Here is a 27,651-nt window from a genome sequence, read left to right as displayed (position 1 = left end):
TATTACTCCTTAAACACCTTTCTTATTTGGGCTAGCCTTAGTGCTGGTAATAAAAGCCTCAACTCTAGGGCGCTGGCTAAAATTAGGGTTAGGGTTAGGGTTAGCATACAGAGATCTAAAATGACTCTAGTTCCAGGGGCACTAGTGCTGTAAAAGGCATGCCAAGAGGAATGTGGCACAACAATTATATTGCTCCTTCCAGAGCTTTCTCAGTTGGGAAAGACTTAATGCGAATGAGGATAGCCTTATCTCTATGGAGATGGCTAAAATGAGGGTTAGGGTTAGCATTCAGAGATCTACAATGACTCTAGCTCCAGGGGCACTAGTGCTTTAAAAACCACGCCAAGAAGAATGTGGCACAGCCCCAAAATTACTACTTCTACAACTGTCTTATTTGGGCGAACCTTAATGCTGGTGATGTAGGCCTCATCTCTAGGAAGCTGGCTAAAATTAGGGTTAGGCTTGGGGCTGGAATTCAGAGATCTAAAGTGCCTCTACATCCAGGGGCATTAGTGCTATAAAAACCACGCCAAGAAGACTGTGGCACAGCCCCAAAATTACTACTTCCACAACTGTCTGATTTGGGCGAACGTTAATGCTGGTGTTTTAGGCCGCATCTCGAGGGAGCTGCCTGAAAGTAGGGTTAGGGCTTGCATGAAGATATCTATCATGACTCCAGCTCCAGGGGCACTAGTGCTGTAAAAGGCATGCCAAGAGGAATGTGGCACAGCACCAATATTACTCCTTAAACACCTTTCTTATTTGGGCTAGCCTTAGTGCTGGTAATAAAAGCCTCAACTCTAGGGCGCTGGCTAAAATTAGGGTTAGGGTTAGGGTTAGCATACAGAGATCTAAAATGACTCTAGTTCCAGGGGCACTAGTGCTGTAAAAGGGCATGCCAAGAGGAATGTGGCACAACAATAATATTGCTCCTTCCAGAGCTTTCTCAGTTGGGAAAGACTTAATGCGAATGAGGATAGCCTTATCTCTATGGAGATGGCTAAAATGAGGGTTAGGGTTAGCATTCAGAGATCTACAATGACTCTAGCTCCAGGGGCACTAGTGCTGTAAAAACCACGCCAAGAAGAATGTGGCACAGCCCCAAAATTACTACTTCTACAACTGTCTTATTTGGGCGAACCTTAATGCTGGTGATGTAGGCCTCATCTCTAGGAAGCTGGCTAAAATTAGGGTTAGGCTTGGGGCTGGCATTCAGAGATCTAAAGTGCCTCTACATCCAGGGGCATTAGTGCTATAAAAACCACGCCAAGAAGACTGTGGCACAGCCCCAAAATTACTACTTCCACAACTGTCTTATTTGGGCGAACGTTAATGCTGGTGTTTTAGGCCGCATCTCTAGGGAGCTGCCTGAAAGTAGGGTTAGGGCTTGCATGAAGATATCTATCATGACTCCAGCTCCAGGGGCACTAGTGCTGTAAAAGGCATGCCAAGAGGAATGTGGCACAGCACCAATATTACTCCTTAAACACCTTTCTTATTTGGGCTAGCCTTAGTGCTGGTAATAAAAGCCTCAACTCTAGGGCGCTGGCTAAAATTAGGGTTAGGGTTAGGGTTAGCATACAGAGATCTAAAATGACTCTAGTTCCAGGGGCACTAATGCTGTAAAAGGCATGCCAAGAGGAATGTGGCACAACAATAATATTGCTCCTTCCAGAGCTTTCTCAGTTGGGAAAGACTTAATGCGAATGAGGATAGCCTTATCTCTATGGAGATGGCTAAAATGAGGGTTAGGGTTAGCATTCAGAGATCTACAATGACTCTAGCTCCAGGGGCACTAGTGCTGTAAAAACCACGCCAAGAAGAATGTGGCACAGCCCCAAAATTACTACTTCTACAACTGTCTTATTTGGGCGAACCTTAATGCTGGTGATGTAGGCCTCATCTCTAGGAAGCTGGCTAAAATTAGGGTTAGGCTTGGGGCTGGCATTCAGAGATCTAAAGTGCCTCTACATCCAGGGGCATTAGTGCTATAAAAACCACGCCAAGAAGACTGTGGCACAGCCCCAAAATTACTACTTCCACAACTGTCTGATTTGGGCGAACGTTAATGCTGGTGTTTTAGGCCGCATCTCGAGGGAGCTGCCTGAAAGTAGGGTTAGGGCTTGCATGAAGATATCTATCATGACTCCAGCTCCAGGGGCACTAGTGCTGTAAAAGGCATGCCAAGAGGAATGTGACACAGCACCAATATTACTCCTTAAACACCTTTCTTATTTGGGCTAGCCTTAGTGCTGGTAATAAAAGCCTCAACTCTAGGGCGCTGGCTAAAATTAGGGTTAGGGTTAGGGTTAGCATACAGAGATCTAAAATGACTCTAGTTCCAGGGGCACTAGTGCTGTAAAAGGCATGCCAAGAGGAATGTGGCACAACAATAATATTGCTCCTTCCAGAGCTTTCTCAGTTGGGAAAGACTTAATGCGAATGAGGATAGCCTTATCTCTATGGAGATGGCTAAAATGAAGGTTAGGGTTAGCATTCAGAGATCTACAATGACTCTAGCTCCAGGGGCACTAGTGCTGTAAAAACCACGCCAAGAAGAATGTGGCACAGCCCCAAAATTACTACTTCTACAACTGTCTTATTTGGGCGAACCTTAATGCTGGTGATGTAGGCCTCATCTCTAGGAAGCTGGCTAAAATTAGGGTTAGGCTTGGGGCTGGCATTCAGAGATCTAAAGTGCCTCTACATCCAGGGGCATTAGTGCTATAAAAACCACGCCAAGAAGACTGTGGCACAGCCCCAAAATTACTACTTCCACAACTGTCTGATTTGGGCGAACGTTAATGCTGGTGTTTTAGGCCGCATCTCAAGGGAGCTGCCTGAAAGTAGGGTTAGGGCTTGCATGAAGATATCTATCATGACTCCAGCTCCAGGGGCACTAGTGCTGTAAAAGGCATCCCAAGAGGAATGTGACACAGCACCAATATTACTCCTTAAACACCTTTCTTATTTGGGCTAGCCTTAGTGCTGGTAATAAAAGCCTCAACTCTAGGGCGCTGGCTAAAATTAGGGTTAGGGTTAGGGTTAGCATACAGAGATCTAAAATGACTCTAGTTCCAGGGGCACTAGTGCTGTAAAAGGCATGCCAAGAGGAATGTGGCACAACAATAATATTGCTCCTTCCAGAGCTTTCTCAGTTGGGAAAGACTTAATGCGAATGAGGATGGCCTTATCTCTATGGAGATGGCTAAAATGAGGGTTAGGGTTAGCATTCAGAGATCTACAATGACTCCAGCTCCAGGGGCACTAGTGCTGTAAAAACCACGCCAAGAAGAATGTGGCACAGCCCCAAAATTACTACTTCTACAACTGTCTTCTTTGGGCGAACCTTAATGCTGGTGATGTAGGCCTCATCTCTAGGAAGCTGGCTAAAATTAGGGTTAGGCTTGGGGCTGGCATTCAGAGATCTAAAGTGCCTCTACATCCAGGGGCATTAGTGCTATAAAAACCACGCCAAGAAGACTGTGGCACAGCCCCAAAATTACTACTTCCACAACTGTCTGATTTGGGCGAACGTTAATGCTGGTGTTTTAGGCCGCATCTCGAGGGAGCTGCCTGAAAGTAGGGTTAGGGCTTGCATGAAGATATCTATCATGACTCCAGCTCCAGGGGCACTAGTGCTGTAAAAGGCATGCCAAGAGGAATGTGACACAGCACCAATATTACTCCTTAAACACCTTTCTTATTTGGGCTAGCCTTAGTGCTGGTAATAAAAGCCTCAACTCTAGGGCGCTGGCTAAAATTAGGGTTAGGGTTAGGGTTAGCATACAGAGATCTAAAATGACTCTAGTTCCAGGGGCACTAGTGCCGTAAAATGCATGCCAAGAGGAATGTGGCACAACAATAATATTGCTCCTTCCAGAGCTTTCTCAGTTGGGAAAGACTTAATGCGAATGAGGATAGCCTTATCTCTATGGAGATGGCTAAAATGAGGGTTAGGGTTAGCATTCAGAGATCTACAATGACTCTAGCTCCAGGGGCACTAGTGCTGTAAAAACCACGCCAAGAAGAATGTGGCACAGCCCCAAAATTACTACTTCTACAACTGTCTTATTTGGGCGAACCTTAATGCTGGTGATGTAGGCCTCATCTCTAGGAAGCTGGCTAAAATTAGGGTTAGGCTTGGGGCTGGAATTCAGAGATCTAAAGTGCCTCTACATCCAGGGGCATTAGTGCTATAAAAACCACGCCAAGAAGACTGTGGCACAGCCCCAAAATTACTACTTCCACAACTGTCTGATTTGGGCGAACGTTAATGCTGGTGTTTTAGGCCGCATCTCAAGGGAGCTGCCTGAAAGTAGGGTTAGGGCTTGCATGAAGATATCTATCATGACTCCAGCTCCAGGGGCACTAGTGCTGTAAAAGGCATCCCAAGAGGAATGTGACACAGCACCAATATTACTCCTTAAACACCTTTCTTATTTGGGCTAGCCTTAGTGCTGGTAATAAAAGCCTCAACTCTAGGGCGCTGGCTAAAATTAGGGTTAGGGTTAGGGTTAGCATACAGAGATCTAAAATGACTCTAGTTCCAGGGGCACTAGTGCTGTAAAAGGCATGCCAAGAGGAATGTGGCACAACAATAATATTGCTCCTTCCAGAGCTTTCTCAGTTGGGAAAGACTTAATGCGAATGAGGATGGCCTTATCTCTATGGAGATGGCTAAAATGAGGGTTAGGGTTAGCATTCAGAGATCTACAATGACTCCAGCTCCAGGGGCACTAGTGCTGTAAAAACCACGCCAAGAAGAATGTGGCACAGCCCCAAAATTACTACTTCTACAACTGTCTTCTTTGGGCGAACCTTAATGCTGGTGATGTAGGCCTCATCTCTAGGAAGCTGGCTAAAATTAGGGTTAGGCTTGGGGCTGGCATTCAGAGATCTAAAGTGCCTCTACATCCAGGGGCATTAGTGCTATAAAAACCACGCCAAGAAGACTGTGGCACAGCCCCAAAATTACTACTTCCACAACTGTCTGATTTGGGCGAACGTTAATGCTGGTGTTTTAGGCCGCATCTCGAGGGAGCTGCCTGAAAGTAGGGTTAGGGCTTGCATGAAGATATCTATCATGACTCCAGCTCCAGGGGCACTAGTGCTGTAAAAGGCATGCCAAGAGGAATGTGACACAGCACCAATATTACTCCTTAAACACCTTTCTTATTTGGGCTAGCCTTAGTGCTGGTAATAAAAGCCTCAACTCTAGGGCGCTGGCTAAAATTAGGGTTAGGGTTAGGGTTAGCATACAGAGATCTAAAATGACTCTAGTTCCAGGGGCACTAGTGCCGTAAAATGCATGCCAAGAGGAATGTGGCACAACAATAATATTGCTCCTTCCAGAGCTTTCTCAGTTGGGAAAGACTTAATGCGAATGAGGATAGCCTTATCTCTATGGAGATGGCTAAAATGAGGGTTAGGGTTAGCATTCAGAGATCTACAATGACTCTAGCTCCAGGGGCACTAGTGCTGTAAAAACCACGCCAAGAAGAATGTGGCACAGCCCCAAAATTACTACTTCTACAACTGTCTTATTTGGGCGAACCTTAATGCTGGTGATGTAGGCCTCATCTCTAGGAAGCTGGCTAAAATTAGGGTTAGGCTTGGGGCTGGAATTCAGAGATCTAAAGTGCCTCTAGATCCAGGGGCATTAGTGCTATAAAAACCACGCCAAGAAGACTGTGGCACAGCCCCAAAATTACTACTTCCACAACTGTCTGATTTGGGCGAACGTTAATGCTGGTGTTTTAGGCCGCATCTCGAGCGAGCTGCCTGAAAGTAGGGTTAGGGCTTGCATGAAGATATCTATCATGACTCCAGCTCCAGGGGCACTAGTGCTGTAAAAGGCATGCCAAGAGGAATGTGGCACAGCACCAATATTACTCCTTAAACACCTTTCTTATTTGGGCTAGCCTTAGTGCTGGTAATAAAAGCCTCAACTCTAGGGCGCTGGCTAAAATTAGGGTTAGGGTTAGCATACAGAGATCTAAAATGACTCTAGTTCCAGGGGCACTAGTGCTGTAAAAGGCATGCCAAGAGGAATGTGGCACAACAATAATATTGCTCCTTCCAGAGCTTTCTCAGTTGGGAAAGACTTAATGCGAATGAGGATAGCCTTATCTCTATGGAGATGGCTAAAATGAGGGTTAGGGTTAGCATTCAGAGATCTACAATGACTCTAGCTCCAGGGGCACTAGTGCTGTAAAAACCACGCCAAGAAGAATGTGGCACAGCCCCAAAATTACTACTTCTACAACTGTCTTATTTGGGCGAACCTTAATGCTGGTGATGTAGGCCTCATCTCTAGGAAGCTGGCTAAAATTAGGGTTAGGCTTGGGGCTGGCATTCAGAGATCTAAAGTGCCTCTACATCCAGGGGCATTAGTGCTATAAAAACCACGCCAAGAAAACTGTGGCACAGCCCCAAAATTACTACTTCCACAACTGTCTTATTTGGGCGAACGTTAATGCTGGTGTTTTAGGCCGCATCTCGAGGGAGCTGCCTGAAAGTAGGGTTAGGGCTTGCATGAAGATATCTATCATGACTCCAGCTCCAGGGGCACTAGTGCTGTAAAAGGCATGCCAAGAGGAATGTGGCACAGCACCAATATTACTCCTTAAACACCTTTCTTATTTGGGCTAGCCTTAGTGCTGGTAATAAAAGCCTCAACTCTAGGGCGCTGGCTAAAATTAGGGTTAGGGTTAGGGTTAGCATACAGAGATCTAAAATGACTCTAGTTCCAGGGGCACTAGTGCTGTAAAAGGGCATGCCAAGAGGAATGTGGCACAACAATAATATTGCTCCTTCCAGAGCTTTCTCAGTTGGGAAAGACTTAATGCGAATGAGGATAGCCTTATCTCTATGGAGATGGCTAAAATGAGGGTTAGGGTTAGCATTCAGAGATCTACAATGACTCTAGCTCCAGGGGCACTAGTGCTGTAAAAACCACGCCAAGAAGAATGTGGCACAGCCCCAAAATTACTACTTCTACAACTGTCTTATTTGGGCGAACCTTAATGCTGGTGATGTAGGCCTCATCTCTAGGAAGCTGGCTAAAATTAGGGTTAGGCTTGGGGCTGGCATTCAGAGATCTAAAGTGCCTCTACATCCAGGGGCATTAGTGCTATAAAAACCACGCCAAGAAGACTGTGGCACAGCCCCAAAATTACTACTTCCACAACTGTCTGATTTGGGCGAACGTTAATGCTGGTGTTTTAGGCCGCATCTCAAGGGAGCTGCCTGAAAGTAGGGTTAGGGCTTGCATGAAGATATCTATCATGACTCCAGCTCCAGGGGCACTAGTGCTGTAAAAGGCATGCCAAGAGGAATGTGGCACAGCACCAATATTACTCCTTAAACACCTTTCTTATTTGGGCTAGCCTTAGTGCTGGTAATAAAAGCCTCAACTCTAGGGCGCTGGCTAAAATTAGGGTTAGGGTTAGGGTTAGCATACAGAGATCTAAAATGACTCTAGTTCCAGGGGCACTAATGCTGTAAAAGGCATGCCAAGAGGAATGTGGCACAACAATAATATTGCTCCTTCCAGAGCTTTCTCAGTTGGGAAAGACTTAATGCGAATGAGGATAGCCTTATCTCTATGGAGATGGCTAAAATGAGGGTTAGGGTTAGCATTCAGAGATCTACAATGAGTCTAGCTCCAGGGGCACTAGTGCTGTAAAAACCACGCCAAGAAGAATGTGGCACAGCCCCAAAATTACTACTTCTACAACTGTCTTCTTTGGGCGAACCTTAATGCTGGTGATGTAGGCCTCATCTCTAGGAAGCTGGCTAAAATTAGGGTTAGGCTTGGGGCTGGCATTCAGAGATCTAAAGTGCCTCTACATCCAGGGGCATTAGTGCTATAAAAACCACGCCAAGAAGAATGTGGCACAGCCCCAAAATTACTACTTCCACAACTGTCTGATTTGGGCGAACGTTAATGCTGGTGTTTTAGGCCGCATCTCGAGGGAGCTGCCTGAAAGTAGGGTTAGGGCTTGCATGAAGATATCTATCATGACTCCAGCTCCAGGGGCACTAGTGCTGTAAAAGGCATGCCAAGAGGAATGTGACACAGCACCAATATTACTCCTTAAACACCTTTCTTATTTGGGCTAGCCTTAGTGCTGGTAATAAAAGCCTCAACTCTAGGGCGCTGGCTAAAATTAGGGTTAGGGTTAGGGTTAGCATACAGAGATCTAAAATGACTCTAGTTCCAGGGGCACTAGTGCTGTAAAAGGCATGCCAAGAGGAATGTGGCACAACAATAATATTGCTCCTTCCAGAGCTTTCTCAGTTGGGAAAGACTTAATGCGAATGAGGATAGCCTTATCTCTATGGAGATGGCTAAAATGAGGGTTAGGGTTAGCATTCAGAGATCTACAATGACTCTAGCTCCAGGGGCACTAGTGCTGTAAAAACCACGCCAAGAAGAATGTGGCACAGCCCCAAAATTACTTCTTCTACAACTGTCTTATTTGGGCGAACCTTAATGCTGGTGATGTAGGCCTCATCTCTAGGAAGCTGGCTAAAATTAGGGTTAGGCTTGGGGCTGGCATTCAGAGATCTAAAGTGCCTCTAGATCCAGGGGCATTAGTGCTATAAAAACCACGCCAAGAAGACTGTGGCACAGCCCCAAAATTACTACTTCCACAACTGTCTGATTTGGGCGAACGTTAATGCTGGTGTTTTAGGCCGCATCTCGAGGGAGCTGCCTGAAAGTAGGGTTAGGGCTTGCATGAAGATATCTATCATGACTCCAGCTGCAGGAGCACTAGTGCTGTAAAAGGCATGCCAAGAGGAATGTGGCACAGCACCAATATTACTCCTTAAACACCTTTCTTATTTGGGCTAGCCTTAGTGCTGGTAATAAAAGCCTCAACTCTAGGGCGCTGGCTAAAATTAGGGTTAGGGTTAGGGTTAGCATACAGAGATCTAAAATGACTCTAGTTCCAGGGGCACTAGTGCTGTAAAAGGCATGCCAAGAGGAATGTGGCACAACAATAATATTGCTCCTTCCAGAGCTTTCTCAGTTGGGAAAGACTTAATGTGAATGAGGATAGCCTTATCTCTATGGAGATGGCTAAAATGAGGGTTAGGGTTAGCATTCAGAGATCTACAATGACTCTAGCTCCAGGGGCACTAGTGCTGTAAAAACCACACCAAGAAGAATGTGGCACAGCCCCAAAATTACTACTTCTACAACTGTCTTATTTGGGCGAACCTTAATGCTGGTGATGTAGGCCTCATCTCTAGGAAGGTGGCTAAAATTAGGGTTAGGCTTGGGGCTGGCATTCAGAGATCTAAAGTGCCTCTACATCCAGGGGCATTAGTGCTATAAAAACCACGCCAAGAAGACTGTGGCACAGCCCCAAAATTACTACTTCCACAACTGTCTGATTTGGGCGAACGTTAATGCTGGTGTTTTAGGCCGCATCTCGAGGGAGCTGCCTGAAAGTAGGGTTAGGGCTTGCATGAAGATATCTATCATGACTCCAGCTCCAGGGGCACTAGTGCTGTAAAAGGCATTCCAAGAGGAATGTGGCACAGCACCAATATTACTCCTTAAACACCTTTCTTATTTGGGCTAGCCTTAGTGCTGGTAATAAAAGCCTCAACTCTAGGGCGCTGGCTAAAATTAGGGTTAGGGTTAGGGTTAGCATACAGAGATCTAAAATGACTCTAGTTCCAGGGGCACTAGTGCTGTAAAAGGCATGCCAAGAGGAATGTGGCACAACAATAATATTGCTCCTTCCAGAGCTTTCTCAGTTGGGAAAGACTTAATGCGAATGAGGATAGCCTTATCTCTATGGAGATGGCTAAAATGAGGGTTAGGGTTAGCATTCAGAGATCTACAATGACTCTAGCTCCAGGGGCACTAGTGCTGTAAAAACCACGCCAAGAAGAATGTGGCACAGCCCCAAAATTACTACTTCTACAACTGTCTTATTTGGGCGAACCTTAATGCTGGTGATGTAGGCCTCATCTCTAGGAAGCTGGCTAAAATTAGGGTTAGGCTTGGGGCTGGCATTCAGAGATCTAAAGTGCCTCTACATCCAGGGGCATTAGTGCTATAAAAACCACGCCAAGAAGACTGTGGCACAGCCCCAAAATTACTACTTCCACAACTGTCTGATTTGGGCGAACGTTAATGCTGGTGTTTTAGGCCGCATCTCTAGGGAGCTGCCTGAAAGTAGGGTTAGGGCTTGCATGAAGATATCTATCATGACTCCAGCTCCAGGGGCACTAGTGCTGTAAAAGGCATTGCCAAGAGGAATGTGGCACAGCACCAATATTACTCCTTAAACACCTTTCTTATTTGGGCTAGCCTTAGTGCTGGTAATAAAAGCCTCAACTCTAGGGCGCTGGCTAAAATTAGGGTTAGGGTTAGGGTTAGCATACAGAGATCTAAAATGACTCTAGTTCCAGGGGCACTAGTGCTGTAAAAGGCATGCCAAGAGGAATGTGGCACAACAATTATATTGCTCCTTCCAGAGCTTTCTCAGTTGGGAAAGACTTAATGCGAATGAGGATAGCCTTATCTCTATGGAGATGGCTAAAATGAGGGTTAGGGTTAGCATTCAGAGATCTACAATGACTCTAGCTCCAGGGGCACTAGTGCTGTAAAAACCACGCCAAGAAGAATGTGGCACAGCCCCAAAATTACTACTTCTACAACTGTCTTATTTGGGCGAACCTTAATGCTGGTGATGTAGGCCTCATCTCTAGGAAGCTGGCTAAAATTAGGGTTAGGCTTGGGGCTGGAATTCAGAGATCTAAAGTGCCTCTACATCCAGGGGCATTAGTGCTATAAAAACCACGCCAAGAAGACTGTGGCACAGCCCCAAAATTACTACTTCCACAACTGTCTGATTTGGGCGAACGTTAATGCTGGTGTTTTAGGCCGCATCTCGAGGGAGCTGCCTGAAAGTAGGGTTAGGGCTTGCATGAAGATATCTATCATGACTCCAGCTCCAGGGGCACTAGTGCTGTAAAAGGCATGCCAAGAGGAATGTGGCACAGCACCAATATTACTCCTTAAACACCTTTCTTATTTGGGCTAGCCTTAGTGCTGGTAATAAAAGCCTCAACTCTAGGGCGCTGGCTAAAATTAGGGTTAGGGTTAGGGTTAGCATACAGAGATCTAAAATGACTCTAGTTCCAGGGGCACTAGTGCTGTAAAAGGCATGCCAAGAGGAATGTGGCACAACAATAATATTGCTCCTTCCAGAGCTTTCTCAGTTGGGAAAGACTTAATGCGAATGAGGATAGCCTTATCTCTATGGAGATGGCTAAAATGAGGGTTAGGGTTAGCATTCAGAGATCTACAATGACTCTAGCTCCAGGGGCACTAGTGCTGTAAAAACCACGCCAAGAAGAATGTGGCACAGCCCCAAAATTACTACTTCTACAACTGTCTTATTTGGGCGAACCTTAATGCTGGTGATGTAGGCCTCATCTCTAGGAAGCTGGCTAAAATTAGGGTTAGGCTTGGGGCTGGCATTCAGAGATCTAAAGTGCCTCTAGATCCAGGGGCATTAGTGCTATAAAAACCACGCCAAGAAGACTGTGGCACAGCCCCAAAATTACTACTTCCACAACTGTCTGATTTGGGCGAACGTTAATGCTGGTGTTTTAGGCCGCATCTCGAGGGAGCTGCCTGAAAGTAGGGTTAGGGCTTGCATGAAGATATCTATCATGACTCCAGCTCCAGGGGCACTAGTGCTGTAAAAGGCATGCCAAGAGGAATGTGGCACAGCACCAATATTACTCCTTAAACACCTTTCTTATTTGGGCTAGCCTTAGTGCTGGTAATAAAAGCCTCAACTCTAGGGCGCTGGCTAAATTTAGGGTTAGGGTTAGGGTTAGCATACAGAGATCTAAAATGACTCTAGTTCCAGGGGCACTAGTGCTGTAAAAGGCATGCCAAGAGGAATGTGGCACAACAATAATATTGCTCCTTCCAGAGCTTTCTCAGTTGGGAAAGACTTAATGCGAATGAGGATAGCCTTATCTCTATGGAGATGGCTAAAATGAGGGTTAGGGTTAGCATTCAGAGATCTACAATGACTCTAGCTCCAGGGGCACTAGTGCTGTAAAAACCACGCCAAGAAGAATGTGGCACAGCCCCAAAATTACTACTTCTACAACTGTCTTATTTGGGCGAACCTTAATGCTGGTGATGTAGGCCTCATCTCTAGGAAGCTGGCTAAAATTAGGGTTAGGCTTGGGGCTGGCATTCAGAGATCTAAAGTGCCTCTACATCCAGGGGCATTAGTGCTATAAAAACCACGCCAAGAAGACTGTGGCACAGCCCCAAAATTACTACTTCCACAACTGTCTGATTTGGGCGAACGTTAATGCTGGTGTTTTAGGCCGCATCTCGAGGGAGCTGCCTGAAAGTAGGGTTAGGGCTTGCATGAAGATATCTATCATGACTCCAGCTCCAGGGGCACTAGTGCTGTAAAAGGCATGCCAAGAGGAATGTGACACAGCACCAATATTACTCCTTAAACACCTTTCTTATTTGGGCTAGCCTTAGTGCTGGTAATAAAAGCCTCAACTCTAGGGCGCTGGCTAAAATTAGGGTTAGGGTTAGGGTTAGCATACAGAGATCTAAAATGACTCTAGTTCCAGGGGCACTAGTGCCGTAAAATGCATGCCAAGAGGAATGTGGCACAACAATAATATTGCTCCTTCCAGAGCTTTCTCAGTTGGGAAAGACTTAATGCGAATGAGGATAGCCTTATCTCTATGGAGATGGCTAAAATGAGGGTTAGGGTTAGCATTCAGAGATCTACAATGACTCTAGCTCCAGGGGCACTAGTGCTGTAAAAACCACGCCAAGAAGAATGTGGCACAGCCCCAAAATTACTACTTCTACAACTGTCTTATTTGGGCGAACCTTAATGCTGGTGATGTAGGCCTCATCTCTAGGAAGATGGCTAAAATTAGGGTTAGGCTTGGGGCTGGAATTCAGAGATCTAAAGTGCCTCTAGATCCAGGGGCATTAGTGCTATAAAAACCACGCCAAGAAGACTGTGGCACAGCCCCAAAATTACTACTTCCACAACTGTCTGATTTGGGCGAACGTTAATGCTGGTGTTTTAGGCCGCATCTCGAGGGAGCTGCCTGAAAGTAGGGTTAGGGCTTGCATGAAGATATCTATCATGACTCCAGCTCCAGGGGCACTAGTGCTGTAAAAGGCATGCCAAGAGGAATGTGACACAGCACCAATATTACTCCTTAAACACCTTTCTTATTTGGGCTAGCCTTAGTGCTGGTAATAAAAGCCTCAACTCTAGGGCGCTGGCTAAATTTAGGGTTAGGGTTAGGGTTAGCATACAGAGATCTAAAATGACTCTAGTTCCAGGGGCACTAGTGCTGTAAAAGGCATGCCAAGAGGAATGTGGCACAACAATAATATTGCTCCTTCCAGAGCTTTCTCAGTTGGGAAAGACTTAATGCGAATGAGGATAGCCTTATCTCTATGGAGATGGCTAAAATGAGGGTTAGGGTTAGCATTCAGAGATCTACAATGACTCTAGCTCCAGGGGCACTAGTGCTGTAAAAACCACGCCAAGAAGAATGTGGCACAGCCCCAAAATTACTACTTCTACAACTGTCTTCTTTGGGCGAACCTTAATGCTGGTGATGTAGGCCTCATCTCTAGGAAGCTGGCTAAAATTAGGGTTAGGCTTGGGGCTGGCATTCAGAGATCTAAAGTGCCTCTACATCCAGGGGCATTAGTGCTATAAAAACCACGCCAAGAAGACTGTGGCACAGCCCCAAAATTACTACTTCCACAACTGTCTGATTTGGGCGAACGTTAATGCTGGTGTTTTAGGCCGCATCTCGAGGGAGCTGCCTGAAAGTAGGGTTAGGGCTTGCATGAAGATATCTATCATGACTCCAGCTCCAGGGGCACTAGTGCTGTAAAAGGCATGCCAAGAGGAATGTGACACAGCACCAATATTACTCCTTAAACACCTTTCTTATTTGGGCTAGCCTTAGTGCTGGTAATAAAAGCCTCAACTCTAGGGCGCTGGCTAAAATTAGGGTTAGGGTTAGGGTTAGCATACAGAGATCTAAAATGACTCTAGTTCCAGGGGCACTAGTGCTGTAAAAGGCATGCCAAGAGGAATGTGGCACAACAATAATATTGCTCCTTCCAGAGATTTCTCAGTTGGGAAAGACTTAATGCGAATGAGGATAGCCTTATCTCTATGGAGATGGCTAAAATGAAGGTTAGGGTTAGCATTCAGAGATCTACAATGACTCTAGCTCCAGGGGCACTAGTGCTGTAAAAACCACGCCAAGAAGAATGTGGCACAGCCCCAAAATTACTACTTCTACAACTGTCTTATTTGGGCGAACCTTAATGCTGGTGTTTTAGGCCGCATCTCAAGGGAGCTGCCTGAAAGTAGGGTTAGGGCTTGCATGAAGATATCTATCATGACTCCAGCTCCAGGGGCACTAGTGCTGTAAAAGGCATGCCAAGAGGAATGTGACACAGCACCAATATTACTCCTTAAACACCTTTCTTATTTGGGCTAGCCTTAGTGCTGGTAATAAAAGCCTCAACTCTAGGGCGCTGGCTAAAATTAGGGTTAGGGTTAGGGTTAGCATACAGAGATCTAAAATGACTCTAGTTCCAGGGGCACTAGTGCTGTAAAAGGCATGCCAAGAGGAATGTGGCACAACAATAATATTGCTCCTTCCAGAGCTTTCTCAGTTGGGAAAGACTTAATGCGAATGAGGATGGCCTTATCTCTATGGAGATGGCTAAAATGAGGGTTAGGGTTAGCATTCAGAGATCTACAATGACTCTAGCTCCAGGGGCACTAGTGCTGTAAAAACCACGCCAAGAAGAATGTGGCACAGCCCCAAAATTACTACTTCTACAACTGTCTTATTTGGGCGAACCTTAATGCTGGTGATGTAGGCCTCATCTCTAGGAAGCTGGCTAAAATTAGGGTTAGGCTTGGGGCTGGCATTCAGAGATCTAAAGTGCCTCTACATCCAGGGGCATTAGTGCTATAAAAACCACGCCAAGAAGACTGTGGCACAGCCCCAAAATTACTACTTCCACAACTGTCTGATTTGGGCGAACGTTAATGCTGGTGTTTTAGGCCGCATCTCGAGGGAGCTGCCTGAAAGTAGGGTTAGGGCTTGCATGAAGATATCTATCATGACTCCAGCTCCAGGGGCACTAGTGCTGTAAAAGGCATGCCAAGAGGAATGTGACACAGCACCAATATTACTCCTTAAACACCTTTCTTATTTGGGCTAGCCTTAGTGCTGGTAATAAAAGCCTCAACTCTAGGGCGCTGGCTAAAATTAGGGTTAGGGTTAGGGTTAGCATACAGAGATCTAAAATGACTCTAGTTCCAGGGGCACTAGTGCCGTAAAATGCATGCCAAGAGGAATGTGGCACAACAATAATATTGCTCCTTCCAGAGCTTTCTCAGTTGGGAAAGACTTAATGCGAATGAGGATAGCCTTATCTCTATGGAGATGGCTAAAATGAGGGTTAGGGTTAGCATTCAGAGATCTACAATGACTCTAGCTCCAGGGGCACTAGTGCTGTAAAAACCACGCCAAGAAGAATGTGGCACAGCCCCAAAATTACTACTTCTACAACTGTCTTATTTGGGCGAACCTTAATGCTGGTGATGTAGGCCTCATCTCTAGGAAGCTGGCTAAAATTAGGGTTAGGCTTGGGGCTGGAATTCAGAGATCTAAAGTGCCTCTAGATCCAGGGGCATTAGTGCTATAAAAACCACGCCAAGAAGACTGTGGCACAGCCCCAAAATTACTACTTCCACAACTGTCTGATTTGGGCGAACGTTAATGCTGGTGTTTTAGGCCGCATCTCGAGGGAGCTGCCTGAAAGTAGGGTTAGGGCTTGCATGAAGATATCTATCATGACTCCAGCTCCAGGGGCACTAGTGCTGTAAAAGGCATGCCAAGAGGAATGTGACACAGCACCAATATTACTCCTTAAACACCTTTCTTATTTGGGCTAGCCTTAGTGCTGGTAATAAAAGCCTCAACTCTAGGGCGCTGGCTAAAATTAGGGTTAGGGTTAGGGTTAGCATACAGAGATCTAAAATGACTCTAGTTCCAGGGGCACTAGTGCCGTAAAATGCATGCCAAGAGGAATGTGGCACAACAATAATATTGCTCCTTCCAGAGCTTTCTCAGTTGGGAAAGACTTAATGCGAATGAGGATAGCCTTATCTCTATGGAGATGGCTAAAATGAGGGTTAGGGTTAGCATTCAGAGATCTACAATGACTCTAGCTCCAGGGGCACTAGTGCTGTAAAAAACACGCCAAGAAGAATGTGGCACAGCCCCAAAATTACTACTTCTACAACTGTCTTCTTTGGGCGAACCTTAATGCTGGTGATGTAGGCCTCATCTCTAGGAAGCTGGCTAAAATTAGGGTTAGGCTTGGGGCTGGAATTCAGAGATCTAAAGTGCCTCTACATCCAGGGGCATTAGTGCTATAAAAACCACGCCAAGAAGACTGTGGCACAGCCCCAAAATTACTACTTCCACAACTGTCTGATTTGGGCGAACGTTAATGCTGGTGTTTTAGGCCGCATCTCGAGGGAGCTGCCTGAAAGTAGGGTTAGGGCTTGCATGAAGATATCTATCATGACTCCAGCTCCAGGGGCACTAGTGCTGTAAAAGGCATGCCAAGAGGAATGTGACACAGCACCAATATTACTCCTTAAACACCTTTCTTATTTGGGCTAGCCTTAGTGCTGGTAATAAAAGCCTCAACTCTAGGGCGCTGGCTAAATTTAGGGTTAGGGTTAGGGTTAGCATACAGAGATCTAAAATGACTCTAGTTCCAGGGGCACTAGTGCTGTAAAAGGCATGCCAAGAGGAATGTGGCACAACAATAATATTGCTCCTTCCAGAGCTTTCTCAGTTGGGAAAGACTTAATGCGAATGAGGATAGCCTTATCTCTATGGAGATGGCTAAAATGAGGGTTAGGGTTAGCATTCAGAGATCTACAATGACTCTAGCTCCAGGGGCACTAGTGCTGTAAAAACCACGCCAAGAAGAATGTGGCACAGCCCCAAAATTACTACTTCTACAACTGTCTTATTTGGGCGAACCTTAATGCTGGTGATGTAGGCCTCATCTCTAGGAAGCTGGCTAAAATTAGGGTTAGGCTTGGGGCTGGCATTCAGAGATCTAAAGTGCCTCTACATCCAGGGGCATTAGTGCTATAAAAACCACGCCAAGAAGACTGTGGCACAGCCCCAAAATTACTACTTCCACAACTGTCTGATTTGGGCGAACGTTAATGCTGGTGTTTTAGGCCGCATCTCGAGGGAGCTGCCTGAAAGTAGGGTTAGGGCTTGCATGAAGATATCTATCATGACTCCAGCTCCAGGGGCACTAGTGCTGTAAAAGGCATGCCAAGAGGAATGTGACACAGCACCAATATTACTCCTTAAACACCTTTCTTATTTGGGCTAGCCTTAGTGCTGGTAATAAAAGCCTCAACTCTAGGGCGCTGGCTAAAATTAGGGTTAGGGTTAGGGTTAGCATACAGAGATCTAAAATGACTCTAGTTCCAGGGGCACTAGTGCCGTAAAAGGCATGCCAAGAGGAATGTGGCACAACAATAATATTGCTCCTTCCAGAGCTTTCTCAGTTGGGAAAGACTTAATGCGAATGAGGATAGCCTTATCTCTATGGAGATGGCTAAAATGAGGGTTAGGGTTAGCATTCAGAGATCTACAATGACTCTAGCTCCAGGGGCACTAGTGCTGTAAAAACCACGCCAAGAAGAATGTGGCACAGCCCCAAAATTACTACTTCTACAACTGTCTTATTTGGGCGAACCTTAATGCTGGTGATGTAGGCCTCATCTCTAGGAAGCTGGCTAAAATTAGGGTTAGGCTTGGGGCTGGAATTCAGAGATCTAAAGTGCCTCTACATCCAGGGGCATTAGTGCTATAAAAACCACGCCAAGAAGACTGTGGCACAGCCCCAAAATTACTACTTCCACAACTGTCTGATTTGGGCGAACGTTAATGCTGGTGTTTTAGGCCGCATCTCGAGGGAGCTGCCTGAAAGTAGGGTTAGGGCTTGCATGAAGATATCTATCATGACTCCAGCTCCAGGGGCACTAGTGCTGTAAAAGGCATGCCAAGAGGAATGTGACACAGCACCAATATTACTCCTTAAACACCTTTCTTATTTGGGCTAGCCTTAGTGCTGGTAATAAAAGCCTCAACTCTAGGGCGCTGGCTAAAATTAGGGTTAGGGTTAGGGTTAGCATACAGAGATCTAAAATGACTCTAGTTCCAGGGGCACTAGTGCCGTAAAATGCATGCCAAGAGGAATGTGGCACAACAATAATATTGCTCCTTCCAGAGCTTTCTCAGTTGGGAAAGACTTAATGCGAATGAGGATAGCCTTATCTCTATGGAGATGGCTAAAATGAGGGTTAGGGTTAGCATTCAGAGATCTACAATGACTCTAGCTCCAGGGGCACTAGTGCTGTAAAAACCACGCCAAGAAGAATGTGGCACAGCCCCAAAATTACTACTTCTACAACTGTCTTATTTGGGCGAACCTTAATGCTGGTGATGTAGGCCTCATCTCTAGGAAGATGGCTAAAATTAGGGTTAGGCTTGGGGCTGGCATTCAGAGATCTAAAGTGCCTCTACATCCAGGGGCATTAGTGCTATAAAAACCACGCCAAGAAGACTGTGGCACAGCCCCAAAATTACTACTTCCACAACTGTCTGATTTGGGCGAACGTTAATGCTGGTGTTTTAGGCCGCATCTCGAGGGAGCTGCCTGAAAGTAGGGTTAGGGCTTGCATGAAGATATCTATCATGACTCCAGCTCCAGGGGCACTAGTGCTGTAAAAGGCATGCCAAGAGGAATGTGACACAGCACCAATATTACTCCTTAAACACCTTTCTTATTTGGGCTAGCCTTAGTGCTGGTAATAAAAGCCTCAACTCTAGGGCGCTGGCTAAATTTAGGGTTAGGGTTAGGGTTAGCATACAGAGATCTAAAATGACTCTAGTTCCAGGGGCACTAGTGCTGTAAAAGGCATGCCAAGAGGAATGTGGCACAACAATAATATTGCTCCTTCCAGAGCTTTCTCAGTTGGGAAAGACTTAATGCGAATGAGGATAGCCTTATCTCTATGGAGATGGCTAAAATGAGGGTTAGGGTTAGCATTCAGAGATCTACAATGACTCTAGCTCCAGGGGCACTAGTGCTGTAAAAACCACGCCAAGAAGAATGTGGCACAGCCCCAAAATTACTACTTCTACAACTGTCTTATTTGGGCGAACCTTAATGCTGGTGATGTAGGCCTCATCTCTAGGAAGCTGGCTAAAATTAGGGTTAGGCTTGGGGCTGGCATTCAGAGATCTAAAGTGCCTCTACATCCAGGGGCATTAGTGCTATAAAAACCACGCCAAGAAGACTGTGGCACAGCCCCAAAATTACTACTTCCACAACTGTCTGATTTGGGCGAACGTTAATGCTGGTGTTTTAGGCCGCATCTCGAGGGAGCTGCCTGAAAGTAGGGTTAGGGCTTGCATGAAGATATCTATCATGACTCCAGCTCCAGGGGCACTAGTGCTGTAAAAGGCATGCCAAGAGGAATGTGACACAGCACCAATATTACTCCTTAAACACCTTTCTTATTTGGGCTAGCCTTAGTGCTGGTAATAAAAGCCTCAACTCTAGGGCGCTGGCTAAAATTAGGGTTAGGGTTAGGGTTAGCATACAGAGATCTAAAATGACTCTAGTTCCAGGGGCACTAGTGCTGTAAAAGGCATGCCAAGAGGAATGTGGCACAACAATAATATTGCTCCTTCCAGAGATTTCTCAGTTGGGAAAGACTTAATGCGAATGAGGATAGCCTTATCTCTATGGAGATGGCTAAAATGAAGGTTAGGGTTAGCATTCAGAGATCTACAATGACACTAGCTCCAGGGGCACTAGTGCTGTAAAAACCACGCCAAGAAGAATGTGGCACAGCCCCAAAATTACTACTTCTACAACTGTCTTATTTGGGCGAACCTTAATGCTGGTGTTTTAGGCCGCATCTCAAGGGAGCTGCCTGAAAGTAGGGTTAGGGCTTGCATGAAGATATCTATCATGACTCCAGCTCCAGGGGCACTAGTGCTGTAAAAGGCATGCCAAGAGGAATGTGACACAGCACCAATATTACTCCTTAAACACCTTTCTTATTTGGGCTAGCCTTAGTGCTGGTAATAAAAGCCTCAACTCTAGGGCGCTGGCTAAAATTAGGGTTAGGGTTAGGGTTAGCATACAGAGATCTAAAATGACTCTAGTTCCAGGGGCACTAGTGCTGTAAAAGGCATGCCAAGAGGAATGTGGCACAACAATAATATTGCTCCTTCCAGAGCTTTCTCAGTTGGGAAAGACTTAATGCGAATGAGGATGGCCTTATCTCTATGGAGATGGCTAAAATGAGGGTTAGGGTTAGCATTCAGAGATCTACAATGACTCTAGCTCCAGGGGCACTAGTGCTGTAAAAACCACGCCAAGAAGAATGTGGCACAGCCCCAAAATTACTACTTCTACAACTGTCTTATTTGGGCGAACCTTAATGCTGGTGATGTAGGCCTCATCTCTAGGAAGATGGCTAAAATTAGGGTTAGGCTTGGGGCTGGCATTCAGAGATCTAAAGTGCCTCTACATCCAGGGGCATTAGTGCTATAAAAACCACGCCAAGAAGACTGTGGCACAGCCCCAAAATTACTACTTCCACAACTGTCTGATTTGGGCGAACGTTAATGCTGGTGTTTTAGGCCGCATCTCGAGGGAGCTGCCTGAAAGTAGGGTTAGGGCTTGCATGAAGATATCTATCATGACTCCAGCTCCAGGGGCACTAGTGCTGTAAAAGGCATGCCAAGAGGAATGTGACACAGCACCAATATTACTCCTTAAACACCTTTCTTATTTGGGCTAGCCTTAGTGCTGGTAATAAAAGCCTCAACTCTAGGGCGCTGGCTAAAATTAGGGTTAGGGTTAGGGTTAGCATACAGAGATCTAAAATGACTCTAGTTCCAGGGGCACTAGTGCCGTAAAATGCATGCCAAGAGGAATGTGGCACAACAATAATATTGCTCCTTCCAGAGCTTTCTCAGTTGGGAAAGACTTAATGCGAATGAGGATAGCCTTATCTCTATGGAGATGGCTAAAATGAGGGTTAGGGTTAGCATTCAGAGATCTACAATGACTCTAGCTCCAGGGGCACTAGTGCTGTAAAAACCACGCCAAGAAGAATGTGGCACAGCCCCAAAATTACTACTTCTACAACTGTCTTATTTGGGCGAACCTTAATGCTGGTGATGTAGGCCTCATCTCTAGGAAGCTGGCTAAAATTAGGGTTAGGCTTGGGGCTGGAATTCAGAGATCTAAAGTGCCTCTACATCCAGGGGCATTAGTGCTATAAAAACCACGCCAAGAAGACTGTGGCACAGCCCCAAAATTACTACTTCCACAACTGTCTGATTTGGGCGAACGTTAATGCTGGTGTTTTAGGCCGCATCTCGAGGGAGCTGCCTGAAAGTAGGGTTAGGGCTTGCATGAAGATATCTATCATGACTCCAGCTCCAGGGGCACTAGTGCTGTAAAAGGCATGCCAAGAGGAATGTGACACAGCACCAATATTACTCCTTAAACACCTTTCTTATTTGGGCTAGCCTTAGTGCTGGTAATAAAAGCCTCAACTCTAGGGCGCTGGCTAAAATTAGGGTTAGGGTTAGGGTTAGCATACAGAGATCTAAAATGACTCTAGTTCCAGGGGCACTAGTGCCGTAAAATGCATGCCAAGAGGAATGTGGCACAACAATAATATTGCTCCTTCCAGAGCTTTCTCAGTTGGGAAAGACTTAATGCGAATGAGGATAGCCTTATCTCTATGGAGATGGCTAAAATGAGGGTTAGGGTTAGCATTCAGAGATCTACAATGACTCTAGCTCCAGGGGCACTAGTGCTGTAAAAACCACGCCAAGAAGAATGTGGCACAGCCCCAAAATTACTACTTCTACAACTGTCTTATTTGGGCGAACCTTAATGCTGGTGATGTAGGCCTCATCTCTAGGAAGATGGCTAAAATTAGGGTTAGGCTTGGGGCTGGCATTCAGAGATCTAAAGTGCCTCTACATCCAGGGGCATTAGTGCTATAAAAACCACGCCAAGAAGACTGTGGCACAGCCCCAAAATTACTACTTCCACAACTGTCTGATTTGGGCGAACGTTAATGCTGGTGTTTTAGGCCGCATCTCGAGGGAGCTGCCTGAAAGTAGGGTTAGGGCTTGCATGAAGATATCTATCATGACTCCAGCTCCAGGGGCACTAGTGCTGTAAAAGGCATGCCAAGAGGAATGTGACACAGCACCAATATTACTCCTTAAACACCTTTCTTATTTGGGCTAGCCTTAGTGCTGGTAATAAAAGCCTCAACTCTAGGGCGCTGGCTAAATTTAGGGTTAGGGTTAGGGTTAGCATACAGAGATCTAAAATGACTCTAGTTCCAGGGGCACTAGTGCTGTAAAAGGCATGCCAAGAGGAATGTGGCACAACAATAATATTGCTCCTTCCAGAGCTTTCTCAGTTGGGAAAGACTTAATGCGAATGAGGATAGCCTTATCTCTATGGAGATGGCTAAAATGAGGGTTAGGGTTAGCATTCAGAGATCTACAATGACTCTAGCTCCAGGGGCACTAGTGCTGTAAAAACCACGCCAAGAAGAATGTGGCACAGCCCCAAAATTACTACTTCTACAACTGTCTTATTTGGGCGAACCTTAATGCTGGTGATGTAGGCCTCATCTCTAGGAAGCTGGCTAAAATTAGGGTTAGGCTTGGGGCTGGCATTCAGAGATCTAAAGTGCCTCTACATCCAGGGGCATTAGTGCTATAAAAACCACGCCAAGAAGACTGTGGCACAGCCCCAAAATTACTACTTCCACAACTGTCTGATTTGGGCGAACGTTAATGCTGGTGTTTTAGGCCGCATCTCGAGGGAGCTGCCTGAAAGTAGGGTTAGGGCTTGCATGAAGATATCTATCATGACTCCAGCTCCAGGGGCACTAGTGCTGTAAAAGGCATGCCAAGAGGAATGTGACACAGCACCAATATTACTCCTTAAACACCTTTCTTATTTGGGCTAGCCTTAGTGCTGGTAATAAAAGCCTCAACTCTAGGGCGCTGGCTAAAATTAGGGTTAGGGTTAGGGTTAGCATACAGAGATCTAAAATGACTCTAGTTCCAGGGGCACTAGTGCTGTAAAAGGCATGCCAAGAGGAATGTGGCACAACAATAATATTGCTCCTTCCAGAGATTTCTCAGTTGGGAAAGACTTAATGCGAATGAGGATAGCCTTATCTCTATGGAGATGGCTAAAATGAAGGTTAGGGTTAGCATTCAGAGATCTACAATGACACTAGCTCCAGGGGCACTAGTGCTGTAAAAACCACGCCAAGAAGAATGTGGCACAGCCCCAAAATTACTACTTCTACAACTGTCTTATTTGGGCGAACCTTAATGCTGGTGTTTTAGGCCGCATCTCAAGGGAGCTGCCTGAAAGTAGGGTTAGGGCTTGCATGAAGATATCTATCATGACTCCAGCTCCAGGGGCACTAGTGCTGTAAAAGGCATGCCAAGAGGAATGTGACACAGCACCAATATTACTCCTTAAACACCTTTCTTATTTGGGCTAGCCTTAGTGCTGGTAATAAAAGCCTCAACTCTAGGGCGCTGGCTAAAATTAGGGTTAGGGTTAGGGTTAGCATACAGAGATCTAAAATGACTCTAGTTCCAGGGGCACTAGTGCTGTAAAAGGCATGCCAAGAGGAATGTGGCACAACAATAATATTGCTCCTTCCAGAGCTTTCTCAGTTGGGAAAGACTTAATGCGAATGAGGATGGCCTTATCTCTATGGAGATGGCTAAAATGAGGGTTAGGGTTAGCATTCAGAGATCTACAATGACTCTAGCTCCAGGGGCACTAGTGCTGTAAAAACCACGCCAAGAAGAATGTGGCACAGCCCCAAAATTACTACTTCTACAACTGTCTTATTTGGGCGAACCTTAATGCTGGTGATGTAGGCCTCATCTCTAGGAAGATGGCTAAAATTAGGGTTAGGCTTGGGGCTGGCATTCAGAGATCTAAAGTGCCTCTACATCCAGGGGCATTAGTGCTATAAAAACCACGCCAAGAAGACTGTGGCACAGCCCCAAAATTACTACTTCCACAACTGTCTGATTTGGGCGAACGTTAATGCTGGTGTTTTAGGCCGCATCTCGAGGGAGCTGCCTGAAAGTAGGGTTAGGGCTTGCATGAAGATATCTATCATGACTCCAGCTCCAGGGGCACTAGTGCTGTAAAAGGCATGCCAAGAGGAATGTGACACAGCACCAATATTACTCCTTAAACACCTTTCTTATTTGGGCTAGCCTTAGTGCTGGTAATAAAAGCCTCAACTCTAGGGCGCTGGCTAAAATTAGGGTTAGGGTTAGGGTTAGCATACAGAGATCTAAAATGACTCTAGTTCCAGGGGCACTAGTGCCGTAAAATGCATGCCAAGAGGAATGTGGCACAACAATAATATTGCTCCTTCCAGAGCTTTCTCAGTTGGGAAAGACTTAATGCGAATGAGGATAGCCTTATCTCTATGGAGATGGCTAAAATGAGGGTTAGGGTTAGCATTCAGAGATCTACAATGACTCTAGCTCCAGGGGCACTAGTGCTGTAAAAACCACGCCAAGAAGAATGTGGCACAGCCCCAAAATTACTACTTCTACAACTGTCTTATTTGGGCGAACCTTAATGCTGGTGATGTAGGCCTCATCTCTAGGAAGCTGGCTAAAATTAGGGTTAGGCTTGGGGCTGGAATTCAGAGATCTAAAGTGCCTCTACATCCAGGGGCATTAGTGCTATAAAAACCACGCCAAGAAGACTGTGGCACAGCCCCAAAATTACTACTTCCACAACTGTCTGATTTGGGCGAACGTTAATGCTGGTGTTTTAGGCCGCATCTCGAGGGAGCTGCCTGAAAGTAGGGTTAGGGCTTGCATGAAGATATCTATCATGACTCCAGCTCCAGGGGCACTAGTGCTGTAAAAGGCATGCCAAGAGGAATGTGACACAGCACCAATATTACTCCTTAAACACCTTTCTTATTTGGGCTAGCCTTAGTGCTGGTAATAAAAGCCTCAACTCTAGGGCGCTGGCTAAAATTAGGGTTAGGGTTAGGGTTAGCATACAGAGATCTAAAATGACTCTAGTTCCAGGGGCACTAGTGCCGTAAAATGCATGCCAAGAGGAATGTGGCACAACAATAATATTGCTCCTTCCAGAGCTTTCTCAGTTGGGAAAGACTTAATGCGAATGAGGATAGCCTTATCTCTATGGAGATGGCTAAAATGAGGGTTAGGGTTAGCATTCAGAGATCTACAATGACTCTAGCTCCAGGGGCACTAGTGCTGTAAAAACCACGCCAAGAAGAATGTGGCACAGCCCCAAAATTACTACTTCTACAACTGTCTTATTTGGGCGAACCTTAATGCTGGTGATGTAGGCCTCATCTCTAGGAAGATGGCTAAAATTAGGGTTAGGCTTGGGGCTGGCATTCAGAGATCTAAAGTGCCTCTACATCCAGGGGCATTAGTGCTATAAAAACCACGCCAAGAAGACTGTGGCACAGCCCCAAAATTACTACTTCCACAACTGTCTGATTTGGGCGAACGTTAATGCTGGTGTTTTAGGCCGCATCTCGAGGGAGCTGCCTGAAAGTAGGGTTAGGGCTTGCATGAAGATATCTATCATGACTCCAGCTCCAGGGGCACTAGTGCTGTAAAAGGCATGCCAAGAGGAATGTGACACAGCACCAATATTACTCCTTAAACACCTTTCTTATTTGGGCTAGCCTTAGTGCTGGTAATAAAAGCCTCAACTCTAGGGCGCTGGCTAAAATTAGGGTTAGGGTTAGGGTTAGCATACAGAGATCTAAAATGACTCTAGTTCCAGGGGCACTAGTGCCGTAAAATGCATGCCAAGAGGAATGTGGCACAACAATAATATTGCTCCTTCCAGAGCTTTCTCAGTTGGGAAAGACTTAATGCGAATGAGGATAGCCTTATCTCTATGGAGATGGCTAAAATGAGGGTTAGGGTTAGCATTCAGAGATCTACAATGACTCTAGCTCCAGGGGCACTAGTGCTGTAAAAACCACGCCAAGAAGAATGTGGCACAGCCCCAAAATTACTACTTCTACAACTGTCTTATTTGGGCGAACCTTAATGCTGGTGATGTAGGCCTCATCTCTAGGAAGATGGCTAAAATTAGGGTTAGGCTTGGGGCTGGCATTCAGAGATCTAAAGTGCCTCTACATCCAGGGGCATTAGTGCTATAAAAACCACGCCAAGAAGACTGTGGCACAGCCCCAAAATTACTACTTCCACAACTGTCTGATTTGGGCGAACGTTAATGCTGGTGTTTTAGGCCGCATCTCGAGGGAGCTGCCTGAAAGTAGGGTTAGGGCTTGCATGAAGATATCTATCATGACTCCAGCTCCAGGGGCACTAGTGCTGTAAAAGGCATGCCAAGAGGAATGTGACACAGCACCAATATTACTCCTTAAACACCTTTCTTATTTGGGCTAGCCTTAGTGCTGGTAATAAAAGCCTCAACTCTAGGGCGCTGGCTAAAATTAGGGTTAGGGTTAGGGTTAGCATACAGAGATCTAAAATGACTCTAGTTCCAGGGGCACTAGTGCCGTAAAATGCATGCCAAGAGGAATGTGGCACAACAATAATATTGCTCCTTCCAGAGCTTTCTCAGTTGGGAAAGACTTAATGCGAATGAGGATAGCCTTATCTCTATGGAGATGGCTAAAATGAGGGTTAGGGTTAGCATTCAGAGATCTACAATGACTCTAGCTCCAGGGGCACTAGTGCTGTAAAAACCACGCCAAGAAGAATGTGGCACAGCCCCAAAATTACTACTTCTACAACTGTCTTATTTGGGCGAACCTTAATGCTGGTGATGTAGGCCTCATCTCTAGGAAGATGGCTAAAATTAGGGTTAGGCTTGGGGCTGGCATTCAGAGATCTAAAGTGCCTCTAGATCCAGGGGCATTAGTGCTATAAAAACCACGCCAAGAAGACTGTGGCACAGCCCCAAAATTACTACTTCCACAACTGTCTGATTTGGGCGAACGTTAATGCTGGTGTTTTAGGCCGCATCTCGAGGGAGCTGCCTGAAAGTAGGGTTAGGGCTTGCATGAAGATATCTATCATGACTCCAGCTCCAGGGGCACTAGTGCTGTAAAAGGCATGCCAAGAGGAATGTGGCACAGCACCAATATTACTCCTTAAACACCTTTCTTATTTGGGCTAGCCTTAGTGCTGGTAATAAAAGCCTCAACTCTAGGGCGCTGGCTAAAATTAGGGTTAGGGTTAGCATACAGAGATCTAAAATGACTCTAGTTCCAGGGGCACTAGTGCTGTAAAAGGCATGCCAAGAGGAATGTGGCACAACAATAATATTGCTCCTTCCAGAGCTTTCTCAGTTGGGAAAGACTTAATGCGAATGAGGATAGCCTTATCTCT

Source organism: Lathamus discolor, chromosome 5 (assembly GCF_037157495.1).
Source record: "Lathamus discolor isolate bLatDis1 chromosome 5, bLatDis1.hap1, whole genome shotgun sequence".
In the NCBI taxonomy this organism is placed as follows: Eukaryota; Metazoa; Chordata; class Aves; order Psittaciformes; family Psittacidae; genus Lathamus; species Lathamus discolor.
The sequence above is the reverse complement of the archived record's forward strand: the minus strand, read 5'-3'. Positions refer to the sequence as shown.